This window comes from Bactrocera tryoni, unplaced genomic scaffold, assembly GCF_016617805.1.
Source record: "Bactrocera tryoni isolate S06 unplaced genomic scaffold, CSIRO_BtryS06_freeze2 scaffold_11, whole genome shotgun sequence".
In the NCBI taxonomy this organism is placed as follows: domain Eukaryota; kingdom Metazoa; phylum Arthropoda; class Insecta; order Diptera; family Tephritidae; genus Bactrocera; species Bactrocera tryoni.
Genome location: NW_024395824.1, coordinates 21,791,899 through 21,800,049, shown reverse-complemented (window position 1 = coordinate 21,800,049; position 8,151 = coordinate 21,791,899).

The window sequence follows — 8,151 nt, the reverse complement described above, 5'->3', positions numbered from 1 at the left end:
AAGACGAAGAAAATGACACACTATTTATTTGAGTGTTGGAAATCTTAGAAAGGAAGAATACTTTACCTTTACATTAAAAACTATTACTGAAATCGACGAATAAAGATAGTTTAATAATTATTATAATCAAAAGAAGACAATTAAATTCTTCTTCTTAATTGGCGTAGACACCGCTTACGCAATTATAACCGAGTTAACAACAGCGCTCCAGTCGTTTCTTCTTTTCGCTACGTGGCGCCAATGGATATTCCAAGCGTAGCCAGGTCCTTCTCCACCTGGTCCTTCCAACGGAGTGGAGGTCTTCCTCTGCTTCCCGTGTTTCGTCCATTCGGACAACATGACCTAGCCAGCGTAGCCGCTGTCTTTTAATTCGCTGAACTATGTTAATGTCGTCGTATATCTCGTACAGCTCATCGTTCCATCGAATGCGATATTCGCCGTGGCCAACGCGCAAAGGACCATAAATCTTTCGCAGAACTTTTCTCTCGAAAACTCGCAACGTCGACTCATTAATTGTTGACATCGTCCAAGCCTCTGAACCATATAGCAGGACGGGAATTATGAGTGACTTATAGAGTTTGGTTTTTGTTCGTCGAGAGAGGAGTTTGTTTCTCAATTACCTACTCAGTACGAAGTAGCACCTGTTGGCAAGAGCAATCCTGCGTTGGATTTCCAGGCTGACATTGTTGGTGGTGTTAATACTGGTTCCTAAATAGACGAAATTATCTACAACTTCAAAGTTATGACTGTCAACAGTGACGTGAGAGCCAAGTCGCGAGTGCGACGACTGTTTGTGTGATGACAGGAGATATTTCGTTTTGCTCTCGTTCACTGTCAGACCCATTTTCGGTGCTTCCTTGTTCAGCTTGGAGAAAGCAGAACTAACGGCGCGGGTGTTGAGGCTGATGATATCAATATCATCGGCATACACCAGCAGCTGTACACTCTTATAGAAGATGGTACCTTCTCTATTTAGTTCTGCAGCTCGAACTATTTTCTATAGAAGCAGGTTGAAGAAGTCGCACGATAGGGGGTCGCCTTGTCTGAAACCTCATTTGGTATCGAACGGCTCGGAGAGGTCCTTCCCGATCCTGACGGAGCTTTTGGTGTTACTCAACGTCAGTTTACACAGCCGTATTAGTTTTGCGTTTACCAAATTCAGACATCGCGGCATAAAGGCAGCTCCTTTTCGTGCTGTCGAAAGCAGCTTTGAAATCGACGAAGAAGTGGTGTGTGTTGATTCTAGTTTCACTGGTCTTTTCCAAGATTTGGCGCATGGTGAATATCTGGTCGGTTGCTGATTTTCCAGGTCTAAAGCCACACTGATAAGGTCCAATCAGTTTGTTGACAGTGGGCTTTAATCTTTCACACAATACGCTCGATAGAACCTTATACGCGATGTTGAGGAGGCTAATCCCACGGTAGTTTTTATGGATTGGGCATAGCACACTTAAATTCCAATCGTTGGGCATGCTTTCGTCCAACCATATTTTAAAAAGAAGCTGATGCATGCACCTTATCAGTTCTTCGCCGCCGTGTTTAAATAGCTCGGCCGGCAATCCGTCGGCCCCAGACGCTTTGTTGTTCTTCAGGCGGGCAATTGCTATTCGAACTTCTTCGTTGTGGGGCAATAGAACGTCTGCTCCATCGTCATCGATTGGGGAATCGGGTTCGCCTTCTCCTGGCGTTGAACTCTCACTGCTATTCAGCAGGCTGGAAAAGTGTTCCCTTCATAATTTAAGTATGCTCTGGGCATCGGTCACTAGATCACCTTTGGGGGTTCTACAAGAGTATGCTCCGGTTTTGAAACCTTCTGTAAGCTGCCGCATTTTTTCGTAGAATTTTCAAGCATTACCCCTATCGGCCAGCTTATCAAGCTCTTCGTACTCACGCATTTCGGCCTCTTTCTTTTTCTGTCTGCAAATGCGTCTCGTTTCCCTCTTCAACTCTCGGTATCTATCCCATCCCGCACTTGTAGTGGTCGATCGTAACGTTGCGAGGTAGGCAGCCTGTTTTCTCTCCGCTGCGACACGGCACTCCTCGTCGTGCCAGCTGTTCTTTTGCACTTTCCGAAAACCAATGGTTTCGGTTGCAGCTGTAGGTAAGGAGTTTGAAATGCCGTCCCACAGTTCCCTTATACCGAGTTGTTGACGAGTGCTCTCAGAGAGCAGGAGTGCAAGCCGAGTAGTAAATCGTTCGGCTGTCTGTTGTAATTGCAGCTTCTCGAAATCGAACCTTCCTTGCGTTTGTTGATGTGCGTTTTTTGCTGCACAGAGGCGTGTACGAATCTTAGCTGCAACAAGATAGTGTTCCGAGTCGATGTTAGGACCTCGGAGCGTACGCACGTCTAGAACACTGGAGACGTGTCTTCCGCCTATCACAACATGATCGATCTGGTTGGTGGCTTTCGATCCACTTTTCGATAGTACTACAGATAACCATATTTCGGGCCCCGGCGAAGTCAATCAGCCCCAACCCATTTGGGGATGTTTCGTCGTGGAGGCTGAATTTACCGACCGTAGTGCCAAAGATACCTTCTTTGCCCACCCTGGCGTTAAAGTCGCCAAGCACGATTTTGACATCGTGGCGGAGGCAGCTCTCATAAGCGCGGTGCAAGCGCTCATAGAAGGCATCTTTGGTCACATCGTCCTTCTCTTCCGTCGGGGCGTGGGCGCAAATCAGCGATATGTTGAAGAACCTCGCTTTGATGCGGATTGTGGCTAGACGTTCCTTCATCGGAGTGAATAATAGTACTCGGCGACGGAGTCTCTCTTCCACCACGAATCCAACACCAAACTTGCGCTCCTTTATATGGCCTCTGTAGTAAATGTCAGAAGGACCTACTCGTCTCTGTCCTTGTAAAATAATCGTTTCTGGCCACTTCCAAGTGAATGGCGATCAGAGAACTTTCCTCATTTGCGTGAACTTCTACACATGACTCCATCCTCCAGATTGCAAATTATTTGTTTTATTTGTTAGCTCAAAAAGATTCTAACAGATGGCGCTATGTTAAAAATATAAACGTTTTATATAAGCTACAATTTAATCGTCTCCACAATTAATAAGTAACATTTGTTATTTCTAATTTACAGTTACATAAATAAAGCCAAATATATAATCTACAAAATCAGAGAACAGTGAAATTCATTCACATTAAATTAAATTAAAAGTGTATAATTTGCAGCTGTCACAAAAACAACACTGACAACACCGACAACACTGAACGCTTACCAAAATTAAATACCAACAGCGAAGTGTTGTATGCGGCAGGTAGTTTACTACAATACCCTATGTGGATGCCATTCGATGGCCACAGGTGGTATGTATTTAGGAGATGCATGTATGCATTTATTTATATCATATTTAATGAAAAACTATTTAATAATGACCTGGTTTTGCATAAATATGCTGCTTTCTCAACATGTAAAATTTAGCAACGACATGAACCTACGGTTATTTTCCAATTGGAAAAGTTTTATGCACAGCGTACGAGTATAAGCACTTAAAGAGAAGGGTTACCAACACAAATAAGTTTAATTAAATTACAAATTTACGAATGTAAACTTAAATTAAACGTAGAACATTGTGTTCAAAATTGAACATGTTCGTTTTCTTAAATAAGATAAGTTAAGAAATTTGTAATATTTAAGATCATGAAAACATATACATACGAGTCGTACAGTCCACTAATTTTAGATAAACATTTCTTTCCCTCGGCAATATGTTCAAATATCATTGAACATGCTTACTTATCAGCAAAGCCGAAATTCTACTAAATATACCCTGCCAACCACGGCTACCCGCTTGAGACAAATATTCCAATACAACTACACATTTTTTCTCTATACACTAACACCAACGCACATTTTCGGATTATTTTTTGTTTACCTAAATGCGATGAAAAAAAGTTTCTTTCATCTCTTGATTTATTTGAATGAGTGCGAAGGAGAAAACATTATTGTCAACAGTGACAAAAGAAAATCCCAAAAAGGGTAATAAAAAAACGATTGAAAGACGCATGTCATTCGTGATCGTACTATCATAAATGAGGCTCGTACGACAAGAAAGTAAGTGAATGATTTTTTTTAAATAATTTGCAAATAATTACTTCATTTGTTTTTATAGCATTGGAATTAGCAGCTGCAGCAATATCATCAGAAGCAGCAAATTTAAATTGTTAAGTAAGTATGTGCGAAAAAGTGTGTGTTGTTTGAAATTGGATTGCGCAGTTCAATTACATATGTACATATGTAAGTATGTATTTTATGCGTTTAAGGCGGCCTGCACAATCCAATATAATATGTAAAAACAAATGTTTGCCTTATATTTTAAATAATCAGATAATATTATTCTTTTATTTCAGATATTATTATGATTTTTATTTAATTATTCTTTCTTTTCAGATTTTATCACTATTTTTATTTAATTAATCTTGGCTTTCAGAGTAAATTCTATTTGTATTTAATATATTTTATTCTTTCAGATAATATTAATCTTTTTTTCAGATATTATTATCATTTTATACAATTAATCTTTCTTCAATGTAATTATTATTTATTTTCAGGTATTAATAATCTTTATTTTATTTACAGGAATTTGTGTTTTATAATATTTTTCCACTCTTTTACTTTCAGGTTTTAAAAATTCTTTTCTTTATTTAATCTTTTTTCAGATATTAATTATTTTTTAAAATAAATATGCTTTTATTTATATATAAATTATAATAAATTTTATGTAAAAATGTAAAAAATAAAAAAAAAATAAAAATTTTAAAAATTAAAAAGTTTTCTTTTAAATTTTAAAAGTAGGAATTAAAAAAATGCAACCCTGCATCAGCCGTCGATTGGGGATATTAGAGCAGGACAGATATACTTTTTTATATGACACTGCTGAATGAGAGCAACAAAGATGTATGATCACATGTATACGTACGTGAGTGGGTAAAATATCTGCCAGGCTTAAGAAACATTCTATATGTTTACCACCACGTTTACCACCATGTTACCCGCTAATTATCTGGTGTATTACCCGCTCATGGTTGGCAGGGTAAATATCTATTTATATATTAATATACATAAATACGTAATGCATTTAGATGCAACGCACCTCTAATAATAATAAAAATGCATGGGTAGACACAAGTAATAAATTTACAAAAGAGATAAAATTAAACACACACACACACATGTATTAAATTGTAATCTTGAAAACAACCCCATGTCAAGCAGCAATAAACAATATGCTGCAATACACACATACATACAGTCAGTGGCGGATTTGCAATCCTAGCCGCTCTAGGCCCTAGGCCATGGGCCGCCCCTTTCTCAGCACCCATCATTATAGACTAAAGACATAATTCATGATTTTACTTTATTTCCACTTTTAATTGATTCAGAAAATTGTTTAACTAAAAGCTAGCGGATAAAGCTAGTTTATAATATTTTCCGAGATTTCAGGTATGATTGGACATTTAAATAAAACATTTAAAAATGGTTTTAGGTTTTGTTTTTAATAAAATAAATGTTTTACTCGTACAATGTGCTACAAAACTCGTCTGCACTTAAGCGCTGCAAAACCATTAATCAAATCTTTGCAATCCAATTTGCTTAAAAAATCAGCTTATATTTATATTAAGCAAAGCAAGATCGTTTAACCTCTGCTCCGTCATTGTTGTGCGTAAATAGTTTTTCACTCTCCGCAAACAAGAAAACGATCTTTCTCCAGTACAGTTACTGACAGGTGTACACACACACATACGAAGAGCAATATCCACGTTTGAAGACCTTCGGTTCGTAACCATTTCAACAAACTGACTGCACTCTTTCGCTTTTCATTTTTTATGCTGCAGTGAGAATGAAAATGAAGATATTCTTCAGTAAAATCGTCTTCTAAGTCAGTAGAATAAATCATTTGCAATGCCTTGGCCTTATCTTCGACTTCTGAGATGTTTAGATTCATCAGGTTGGTAATAAAGTAAAATTTATTGCAGAGTAATTTATAAGCATACCGATGTCTTTTCAGTTCTTCTGACAATGTATCAATTACTACTAAAAAAGTATTTATTCTAAAATTTTAACCGCCATTTTTTTGTTGCATCTCTTCACCTGTATTTGTCTCGCCAGGAAGCAGCTTACGTTTTCGATTGCGTCGAACATCTTTTTCGTATTCCTGTACGAAGGACAGTTTTTTTCATTTTTTTTTTGAAATCATCGAAATTCTCTCTTGTTTCGCCAACAAAATGTATTAAAGCCAGGTACAGTTCTATGACAATGGTAATGTCAATTTCCACACTCTGAAGTTGTTTACTTGTGGCGTTAATGCGATCTAGTAAATCTCCCCAAAAAACAGCCATGATGGCCGTTTCAAAACGTTCCAGTTTCAAACGAATACCTCTTGCTTCGCATATAACGGTCCTCTTCTGTTGTGTGTCATTTTCGATGGTGACTAGCGCTTTATGGATTTCATTCCAGGATTCGCGTAAATTTTTGCATGTGTCTGCACGAGCTGACCAACGAGTCGTTGATAGACTTTTGACGGTGAAATGGGTTTGAAGGAGTTCCCAACGCTGAGTTGTCGCTGCAAAGAAATTGTATGTATAACTCTTGGAGTAGAGAAAAGAACGAACAAGCCTCTTGGCTGCTTTCAGCTGCACATTCACCTACTAAATTCAGCGAGTGTGCTGAACAGGGAACATTGTCGGCAAGGGGTGAAATTTCCGTTATTTTGGCTTGCCATTATAATTGCCTGACATGTTAGTTGCGTTGTCATATGTTTGCCCGCGGCAGTTTGAAATGTCAACTCCCAATTCAGTTAAAGTTGAAGTAACAGCATTTGTCATTTTTTGTGATTTGTGGACTGTGTTTGAAATAAACTAAAGAAACCGTTCAACAGTTGATCCATTAGGCAGGACATATCTGATTACATAAGTGAGCTGGTCTACGTGAGATATGTATATCCGGTGTCGAGTCAGTGATCAGAGAAAAATATTTTGCTGTTAATATTTCCATTACAATTGTTTCCAAAACTTTGTTTCTCATAAGTCGAATGAACCCTTCGCATGTTGTTGAAGAAAGATAACTCGTAAATCCTGAGCCTGGATTTCCATAACGTGTAATGCGTTTAGCTAAGAACGGATCGAACTCGGCGATAAGCTCTAAGGACGTTAAATAATTTCTATTGTGGATTGATCCACATTTTTCGTCGTGTGCTCTGAAAGGCAAACTACGTGATGCAAGTGCTTTTACGCATGCAACTACTCTTTTCAGAATGTTTTCCAGTAATTTATTTCTTCATCAAATTGCATTGTTAACGCGCGGTCAGTGCGACCTAACACGTTGCTTCTATCTTTCATATGTAGAACAGATAATTTGAGAGTAGGCGAATTCTCATGAGTTGAGACTCGATGATATGAATTTTTCCAGTCATTGAAACCTTCTTTTTTGTCGAACTGCCTCTCCCCGCCATTAAAAAGCAAACAAGGACCACAAAAAAAACATCCAGTACTTTTGGAATAAATTAGCCACTTTCGCGGAACTTTTTCAGCATTTAGAAGCTGACGTTCGAATAAATGTCTCGACAACTGTCGCGCTTTATCTTTGTATGTAAATGCGCTCACTCTTGGGAAAATCATTTTGGATGTTTTGATTGGCTCCGTTCTTACAAATGTGATCACACGTGAACTCATCGATTATCCATTTAGCTAGATCGTCATTGATTTCGTAGAGCTCCTGGTCCGGAGGATTGGTCTGCACTCCTACTCCTGCCACTCCTGGTACGAGTGGGATATCTTCGGTTTGTTCTTTTGATATACTTGCAACATTGATCAAAGTATTTTCACTTGAAGACACTTTAGACACTGCAGAATCATCAGTTGACGGAACGCCACTACTACTTAGAACGTCGAGTGTTGGGTCAATAATAGGATCTTGAATATCTGTAGACGGTTTTCCAAAGAAATCGTCTAATTTCCGCGTTTTTTTAATCGCATCCTTTTGTTTTTCATGTTTTTCTTTAGTTCGCTTGCGATACTCTGCCCCACTTAACCATACCATTTTCTTTCCGTCCATGTTTAACTATGTAGCACACAGTTTTTACGTGTGCGTAAGATAATTGCAAATATTTATGTTAATAGATATAATATAGCAGTTCATA